Below are 10,251 nucleotides of genomic sequence, written 5' to 3' on the forward strand. Positions count from 1 at the left end.
CTTTAGGCAACTGAAAGCATGTTCCAGAGAGGTAGGTGTTCTGCAAACGCTTTAAAGGAATAAGAGGACAGTTGGAATGCGTGGGTAGCCGACACTCCCTTTCCTCTCAGCTGAGTATCAACTTTTTACTTTCTAGCTTTCTCTTTCTACTGCCCCTCCTATTTCCCTAAGCTGTCCTCCCTTCTCCCTGTAGGTCCTCCCTTACCCCATCAGTCTCTGGTCTTTAGCTCTCCCGGACCCCAGGCTCCCAGGCCTGGCTAGTGGACAGCCAGCACCCCAGACCCCTCCTTATCACCCCAACTTCTTTTTCTTCACGCTAACCTAGCTCCTCATCTCTTCAGGGAACCCTGAATGTCTCTGTCTTACCTTGTATCTTCGTGGACATCTAACCACGATCTGCCCAGACCAGGAGGAGGGTGGGAGACTGTATGTCAGAGTGAAAAAGGCGTGGGCTTCGAAGGGCTTCGAAGAGATGCATAGATCTCTGGTGTTGTTTTGGAAAACTGATCTAACCTCTCTGAGCCTCAGTTTCCTTATCTCTGAAATGGGTATACCAATACAGCCCCACCCCCAAGAGCTGTGAGGAGTAAAGGAGACACAGCTACACACAACCACGCCCCATCCAGAGGATCCTCTGAGTTGCAAATTCTTGAATAGTACAGATTCTCAGAATGAGTAATTCAGGCTCTGAGCCCCTCCTCCTTCCCTTTCCTTAGTTACACCCCACTGACAATTCACGTCCCAACCAAGTGAGCTTGAACTTGGTGCCAGGCCACTTCCCATCACTTTCTCTAAGTTCAGTGAGCCTGTGACACTCCCAGAGAATCCATCACGTTTGGGTGCACACCTCTCTGTCTCTCACTGCTCACACACCTTCCTGGGGACCCCTATTCACAGCGGTCCTCTGCCCCTTCCTCTCTCTCTGCCCTTTCTTTTCCCCATGAGCCTCCCCAACACCACTGTGGCTGTCAATGTCTGCAGGCATCCTCTCCCGGTTCACAGAGCCTCAGGCTGCACGTCAGTTTGGTCTTTGAGCTAAAAAATTTTATATAGTTTTTGGAATTGGTAACACATATTTCAAGATTCAAAAAATATGAAAAGGCGTATGATAAAAAGTCTTTCCACTCCTGAATCCAGTCACCCATTCCTGTCTCCAAAGGTAGCCAGTGTTACCAGATGTCTTGTTTACCTTGGTCTTTAGTGTGCAGATGTGTGTGCATTGGTGTTAGGAACTCAGTTATCAGGAAGGAGACCCAGAGTCAGGTGGTGCCAGGCCCAGGCCCGAAGCTGGCTGGTGGGATTCCCAGGAAGTGAGCCCAGGCATGGGGCTGCTCAGGAGCCCCTGGCTGAGCAGGGGAACCCAGTCCTTTCCAGCACACTCATCAGCCGGGCACATCCCTTTGAGGCATGGGGGAGCAGTCACTGCTGAGGTGCTTGTCCTGAGCCAGACACTGTGAAGAGCTGCTTAATTACAATCTTATCTGATTCTCTGAGCTCAGTGTTATCATCCCTGTTTGACAGATGAGGAACCAGGCTCGGAGAGGGTAAGTCCCCACCGAGATGACCCAGTGTCAGGGTTCCAGCCCAGGGCTGTCTGCAGAGCTGTGCTCTTAGCCTCTGCGTCTTGTCTCCCTCACTTGTAATTCTCTGCACAGTTGCTCCCCTCCAACCCTTCTCTCGTGTCTCTCTTTTCCTGTCCCTCCTTCTCACTTTTTTTTTCTCAATAATATTAATTTTTACCTTTAGCAAATGGCATTGCCTCTATTGACATAGGTCAGTCCTTTTCTTCCCTCCCCTCCTGGATTATCTGGGCTGGCCCAGTGCTTGTACAGGTGAGGGCATGCAGGATGTGCCCCTCCCACCTGATGGTGGGGTCAGAGTGGAGGGAGAGAGGAAAAAACCCAAAGGCCTGGTTAGCTTTTATTATTAACAAGGAGATGAAAGTAAATGGAAATAAATGGAGCATTTATTAACATTTTATGCTGCTACCTGAAGTTCAAAACCCTTGTGAGCTATGTCAGCTTGGTTTTCCCCAGCACGCTAAACTCTGGATAAAACTATAAGCATGTTGATAAGATAAATGCCGGAGAAGGCAATGGCACCCCACTCCAGTACTCTTGCCTGGAAAATTCCATGGATGGAGGAGCCTGGTGGGCTGCAGTCCATGGGGTCGCACAGAGTCAGACACGACTGAAGCAACTTAGCAGCAGCAGCAAGATAAATGCAAACTGGTTCACCATCACTCCAAATCAAGGGGAAACTGACCATTTCTGAAGGTGCCCGATCCACTAACTAAGGCACAAAGATGGCCCTCATCTCCAGAGTCTCCACATGAACCTTCTTGGCTGTTGCCCTTCTCTCCTGCCTTGTCCTGGGGCTCAGCTTTTGGCATTAGGATGGCAGGAAATCCAGGGCAGCTGGGTGCTGTCCACCCATCTCCCTTCTGCCCTCCACTCAGGGCCCTCTTGGGGTCCAAAGAGGGGCTTTGGAAACAAGGCTCCTGTGGGGCATTTTCGCTCTGCACAGGCAGCTCCTGGAAACTAACATGAGGGCCACAGAGCAGACCCCACACCCCTGCCCTGCTGCACTCCTGCCCTGCTCAGGCCCTCAGATCCTGTCATTAGGCCTTTTTCTTTGGGTGAGACTAGGGCCTTAATTAGTTATGCTTTTTTTTTTTTTTAATGCGAATCACCTTGGGTTGGGAGTGTATTTGTTCCTTTAGCACTCCACCGAGTGCACACATCCAGTGCCCGCTCAGTGATGAGGACCGGGGGTGGGGTGATGAAGACTACACACGCAGCCACCTTCCAGGCACAAGGCCAGTGTGTTGTGGGTGTGTTCTCGAATCCCGGAAGTCATCCTGTAAGGTGCTATCAGATGAACAACCAGAGGCTTGGGAAGGTACATAATTTGCTGCAAATCACACTGCAAGTCACTGCTCTATTTTAGATGGATAGCCAACAAGGAGCTACCGAGTGGCACCTAGAACTCTGCTCAGTGTTGTCTGGCAGCCTAGAGGGGAGGGGAGTTTGGGGAGAACGGATACATGTACATGTACAGCTGAGTGCCCCTGAACAGTGTCAGGCTGCTCACCTGAAACTATCACAACATTGTTAGTTGGCTAAACCACAATACACAAGTTTAAAAAAAAATCCCACTGGAAGCAAGTAGTGGATCCCAGCTTCAAAATCAGCGGCACTGTCCCCTCCCACGGTTCCCTGACTGGTAAAGACGGCGGCAGGACAGCCTGGTGAATTGTGCAGGGGCCTGGGGCAGCCCTGATGAGACAATGCCAGTAGCTCAGACTAGAGAGGAGGAGACACTTGGACTGAGTGTTGCAAGGTGAGCAGGGGTTAAACAGACCCCGAGGGAGAGGGTTATGGAGGAACAAAGGACCCCAGAGATGCTAAAGACCTGCAAGATGCCTCAGGTAAGTGGGGATCATGCTGGGGAAGGCACAGCCTTGTCTAAAACGAAGCCATTACTGACAGGCCAGGCGGTGTCCTGGCTACTTCACTGACACCATCCCAGTTAACCTTCCTAACCAGCCTACGCCCCGTTTTACAGACGGGCTTAAGTGGCGTGCTGCAAGTCGCCTGGTTTGACAGAGATGGGGTTTGAGCCCAGTCCCAGATAGCAGGTTCCATGCTTATAATCACTGTATGACTTTGGAGGGGGCTACCTTTCCAAGGCACAAGTATAAGAAGTCTTCATTCGGAAGCCTCTGACTGACTGTATTTATAAGCCTCAGAGACAGGCGGCCTAACCACAGGGCAGAAGAGTGGAGACAGGACCGGCCTGGAAAATCTCAGACCTCCATGTTAGTTTCTTCCCCTGCAAAGTGAGGTGTCCTGGGTGGGTCTCAAGGATTCGGCCCAGTCCCTTTGTGCCCAGAGCTCTCTGCTGAGTGCTGGGAGGGGAAAGAGGAGGTGCAGAGCGGGGAAGCCCTGAATGCCCTCAGCCAAGCTCTCAACATGAGAGGCACCAGGATGAGATGATTGCACAGGGGCGAGCAGGGTTTTACCCACCACTCTGCTCTGCTCTGCTCTCAACTGCACAGAGGACCCCTGCTATCCTGTCGGAGAGCTGGGTGACCTGACGAGGCCTCTGGGCCCACAGCATCCCTTTTAATCAAGAACTACTTGAGAGCATTTTGTACTTTCAGCATTGACTTAGTGTCGGGCACATAGTCGGTGCTCAGTGATGTTTGCTGAATGAACGAGAAGGTGTGGAGTGGCGGCAGGGCGGGGGGAGCTGCCTCCCACGAGCCCTCCCGAAGCACCCCACACCTGTGTCCTCTTGGCAAGGCCCCTGTGTCTCAGCTTCCCCAACTCTGACCAGGAATCACAAGGAAGCCTGGTGGTTCTGGTCTTCTTAGTACCTGGGGAGCTCTGGAGATGACAGGGACCCTCCTGGGATTCTGGTCCTATTGGGGCCCTCAGAGATGGCTTATGGACACAGCTTCTCCTGTTTTCCCAAGGTTCTGACCATTCAGATTCTCCCGCCCTTGGTTCAGGTTCATCTTCAGGAGTCTTCAGCTCAAACTAAGCACCTATTTCCTGACCTCCTGTTGCCCTCAGGGTGGAGACACTTCACCGGCCCTTGTTAACAGTGTCCTGTGTTGCTCTGAGTCTATAGCTCCCTCTCCAGCTGAAGGTCCTGAGGACAATAACTGTCTCCTTTTCCAGCCTGTCTCCTAGCACTGGGACCGTCAAAGAGGGTGGTGGGAACACAGCAGAAGACTACGGATTTAAATGGCATGTAGCTGTACCCTGACGTTCATTGCAGCACTACTTACAATAGCTAGGACTTGGAAGCAACATAGCTATCCATCAGATGAATGGATAAAGAAACCATGGTACATATATACAATGGAATATTACTCAGCCATAAAAAGGAATGCATTTGAGTCAATGCTAGAGGTGGATGAACCTAAAGCCTATTACACAGAGTGAAGTAAGTCAGAAAAAACCACAAATATTATATATTAATGCATATATATGGAATCTAGAAAGATAGTGCTGATGAACATATTTACAGGGCAACAATGGAGCCGCAGACACAGAGAACAGACTTATGAACATGGGTGGGGGGAGGAAGGAGAGGGTGGGATGAATGGATAGACTAACATGGAAACATATACCCTGCCATATGTAAAATACATAACCAATGGGAAATTGCTGTATGACTCAGGAACTCCAACCAGGGCTCTGTAACAACCTAGAGTGGTGGGATGGGGTCAGAGGGACATTAAAGAGGGAGGGGACACATGTATGCCTATGGCTGACTCATGATGATGTGTGGCAGAGGCCAACACAATATTCTGAAGCAAATTTTCCTTCAATTAAAAATAAGTAAGTTTGACAAAGAATTAATCTCCAAAATATACAAGCAGCTCAATATGAAAATGAACGCCTAATCAAAAAGTGGGCAAAAGACCTAAACAGACCTTTCTCCAAAGAAGACATACAGGTGGCTAATAAACACATGAAAAGATGCGCAACACTCATTATTAGAGAAATGCAAATCAAAACCACAATGAGGTACCATCTCACGCAGGCCAGCATCAAAAAGTTTACAAACAATAAATGCTGGGGAGGGTGTAGAGAAAAGGGAACCCTCTTACACTGTTTGTGGGAAAGCAAACTAGTCCAGCCACTATGGAGAACAGTGTGGAGATTCCTTAAAAAACCGGGGATAGAACTGCCATACGACCCAGCAATCCCACTGCTGGGCATACACACAGAGGAAACCAGAATTGGAAGAGACACATGTACCCTAATGTTCACTGTAGCACTATTTACAATAGCTAGGACATGGAAGCAACCTAGATGGCCATCGGCAGATGAATGGGTAAAGAAGTTGTGATACATATACACAATGGAATATTACTCAGCTATAAAAAGGAACACATTTGAGTCAGTTCTACTGAACCTGGAGCCTATTATGCAGAGTGAAGTAAGTCAGAAAGAGAAAGACATATATTGTATATTAACACACATACATGTAACTTAGAAAGACAAAATCAACGATCCTACAAGCAGGGCAGCAAAGGAGACACAGATGTAAAAACAGACTTTTGGATCCTGTGGGAGAAGGCGAGGGTGGGATGATTTGAGAGAACAGCACTGAAACATGTACATTACCATATGTAAAACAGATGACTGGTGTGAGTTCAGAACATGAAGCGGGCACCCAAAGCTGGTGCTCTGGGACAACCCAGAGGGATGGGGTGGGGGAGGGAGGTGGGTGGGGGCTCAGGATGGGGGGACATAGGCATACCTGTGGCCGATTGATGTTGACGTATGGTGAAAACCATCACAATATTGTAAAGTAACTATCGTCCAATTAAAATAAATTAATTTAAAAACAAACAGAAAGTAAGTTTGGAAAAAAAGAAAAAAGTGGCATGTGGCCATCGATTGCTGAAACTCCTGGGTCAAGGGTAGATGAGAAATGGTATTTACATAGTCTCAGGTAATGCCCTTCCTGACTCACACACAAGATACTTATAAGTTACACAGGAAAGGAAGTGACTTTACAGTGGAGAAACCCAGCAGACATCATCTTAACCTGGTGATCAAAGTTAATATCACCTGGAATGAAATAGCTATCATGGGCCTCCCTGTATGATTACTGAGAATGATACAACATCATTAAATTCTTGCTGAAAACGCAGACCTGAATTTGGTCACACGAAAGCAAACCGGTGCAAATTGGGGACATCCTACAGAATAAGTAGTTGGTACTCATCTAAAGAGACATGACAACCAAAGGCAACTTATGAGCACAGACTGGATCCTGCCGAGATTTTATTTTTGTTTTGTCAGAAAGATATTTGAGGAAAGGAAACTTTAAAAAATTTAAAAAAAAAGGAAAATTGGCAAAATTTAAATCTGTCCTGCAGATTAGAAAATAGCGTTCTATTTATGTTACTTTCTTGATTTCAATCATTGTCCTGTGGGTATGGAAGAGAATGTCCTTGTTTTTAAGAAATACATGCTGAATTATTAGGGGAAGGGAGAGGAGGCGGTCTGCAATTTACTCTCCAATATTTCAGAAGAAAAGTAATAATACATGTGTGAGGTATATGCATTATATATGTGTGAGATAGAGTGAATCTGAGTTAAAATGTTAACCCTGGGGAATATGGGTGAAGGGTGTTCATGTAAAGGGATTCTTTGTATTATTTCTAAAACTTTTCTGTAGGTCTGACTTCAAAATAAAATGTTTGAAAAAAAATGTGGCCAGTTTGACCATCAGCTGGGTCAGCCTGAGAGCTGTCAGCCATCTAGACTGGGTGCTGTAGGGACCACCCCTGCCCCTCCTTCCCTTTCCACTTACCCTTGCTTCCCTGGGAATCTGAGAGGACAGACCCTCCAACGTGGACGTGAGCAGCGCGTGTCATGGGCGATGAGATGGGGCCACCGTGGTTTCTGCTACCCCATCCTGGCTCCAGGGGGTGCCTATTCCCATCCCCATCCTCAGGAACAGCCTGATTAGCAAAGCAAGAAACACAACATCTTTAGTTCTGAAGAGAGAAGGGACAGATTTGAAAACCCTAGAGGTGGAGAGTGGAGACGGGAGGGGAGAAGGAAGGGCTGTGGGCAGCCTGCAGGCCCCCCTGATGGAGGTGCGTGGACCACAGCTCCAGGGTCCTCGCTCTGGAACCATTCTTGACTCTGTCTGCTCTGGACTGTCCTCAAGGCAAGGGTCCGATTCTGCACAAGGGTATGAGGTGGTGATGAGAGCACAGTCCTGACTCTGGGGAAGGCAGCCCAGGCTGTGGAGAGAGATGGAGGTAAACAGCATTCTGAAACGGGCAGGTGTGCAGTGGGCTGCTGTCCTGAAGGCCGAGAAGAGGGTTGGGGGCACTGCCTGGGGTGGTGATGGGCTGCGGGTAAGTGCCGGGTAGGAAGCGGGCCGGTGTAGCTTTGCCTGGTTGTCATGGAAGCCCCAGGTCTCCATGCTTCAGAGGGCCCATTGCCCCTTACCAGCCACTAGATAAATGATAAAAAGACCTGATGTTTAGGAAGTGCTTCACAGTTGTTCACCCAGCAGATGCCCGAGCATCCTTTTGCTGTATCCCCAGGTCATCTGTGAGCCGGCTGTGCAGGTGTGTGCTGTCTACATCTAGCAAGCCAGGCACTGAGTTTGCTGGTGAAGGAAACTGCACGTGTCACACAGTTATAGCTGCAGAGCCGAGACCTGAACCCCAGCCTCCGGCCGAGCCCTAGGTAAACCGGAAGCTGTTGCTGCATATTGGAATCTCAGCTGGTCTCTCTCCACTGGGCCCTGCTGCTCTCCAAGCTTAACCACCAGAACTAGCCTGCAAGGCTGTCCATGAGCTCCTTTACCTTGGGGTCCCTGTCTCCATGCCTTTGACACTCTTCCTCAGTCCAGGGCATCTTCCTTTCTTCCTTCCAGCCCTTGCCCAGCAATGAAATCTTATATTCTGGGAAATGCTGATGGAAGTCCCCTTCCCAGGGGCTGCCGTTCAGGCCTCTGGGCCTGCACTGACCTCTGGGCGTGTTAACTGCAGCTTGACATAGTTCCTGGGTGCTGCCGGGACCACGCCATTGGACTTTGTCTGGTACCTAGTGGACAGTCCGAAGATGCTTCTGAGTTTCCTGAAGACCTGTGATTCCCAAATTCTTTGGATTCCAGGGTCCTTTGAGAATCTGATGAAAGCTGTGAATCCTCTGGCCCAGTTAGGCATCCAGGTGAGGAGGGGGGTGAGGCAGGTGATGAGAGGACTGTGGGCAGGGGAGCTCTCTAGCTAGACTGATGCTTCTGGAAGGGATTTCACATCATAGGGAGGGAGCTTTCATGTCTTGTAGAACCTCATCCTAACACCTCTCCTTGGACAGGATGGAACAGAAGGTGACTGGATTTCTGGCTGAACCCCTTGGGGAGGATCTTGGGGAGGCGCCCGCAGCCAGGTCTTCCCCTGCTGCGGCTGCACACGGCTGGGGAAGAGGCCAGCAGAGATGCGAGAGAAGTTCAGCGTGGGGGTCACGCTCCCAAGTCCCTTCTCAGACTCACTGCTACTCAACATTTTTTCCCCCTCTGAGTCAGTAAATCTTCTATTATTCTCCAAGTTGATATAGTAAGCTGTGTCATTTTGAGAAGAAATACATAATGGTATATTAGAGGAAGCATGGATCTCCTCATTCATGCTTAGAAAAAAATTTATTACAATGTAAGAAAGTCTGAATAGCATGGATTTATTATAATGATTTAACACTTCTGTACTTGAGTTAAAAATGCCCCTCCATAAATAACTGTCCCTGGAAAACATAGCAAATTTACACAGTTTACCGTTCCTCAGTGTTATATAAATCCAACAAGCTTAAATCACTTCCAGCTGGGAGGGGAACGCCACCAACCCGGGCTGGGGTTCATCCTGTCTCGACTGGCAGCCACACGAGGCGGGGAAGTGACTTCCTTTCCTCTAGTCACTCACCTCAGCACCAGACAAGCCACCGCAGAACCTGGTGGTGGAGGTGAAGTTGCTCAGTCATGTCCGACTCTGCGATCCATGGACTGTAGCCCACCAGGCTCCTCTGCCCATGGGATTCTCCAGGCAAGATTACTGGAGTGGTTGCCATTTCCTCCTTCAGGGGATCTTCCTGACCCAGGGACTGAACCCGTGTCTCTTGCATCTCCTGCATTGGCAGACAGGTTCTTTACCACTAGCCCACTTGGAAAGTGGGTAAAAAAGGGGAAGAGAAGGACAAAGTTTACAACTGCTGCGCATGTGCAGCCCCGGGGGCCTCAGGCCTCCTGGTAGCCCAGACCACGACTGTGGTCTCTGTGGCAGTGCCAGCCATGTGCCAGTCATGGTCACCAAGTGTGGACTGTGGAGGAGGGGCGGGAGAGGCCAGCGCCAACACCCTGTCCAGATCTCAGATGAGGCTCTAGCTTCGAGCCAGCCACCTCTTCGACTTCTCACAAATCCAACACAGCCCTTCCCTCCTGGGCCTCCTGGTTCCTTCTCTTCCAAGGAGCCCCCTCTCAGAGCCTTCTCGGGCTCCTCCGGACACCCTGCCTGCTCTACATTCATGGACACTTTGGCCTGATCGTCTGTCTGGCTTTCCCCTGGGCTGGTTTCCAGGACTAGGTCAGCATGCCAGGCACCAAACTTGTAAGGTAGGGATGGCATCTCCATTTTTACAAATACTACTATAAATTATCACATGGGAGGCTTAGTGGGTATAAGTGACTTACTTAAATGTATACAGCTCACAA

The sequence above is a fragment of the Bos taurus genome, chromosome 24 (genome assembly GCF_002263795.3).
Source record: "Bos taurus isolate L1 Dominette 01449 registration number 42190680 breed Hereford chromosome 24, ARS-UCD2.0, whole genome shotgun sequence".
NCBI lineage: Eukaryota > Metazoa > Chordata > Mammalia > Artiodactyla > Bovidae > Bos > Bos taurus.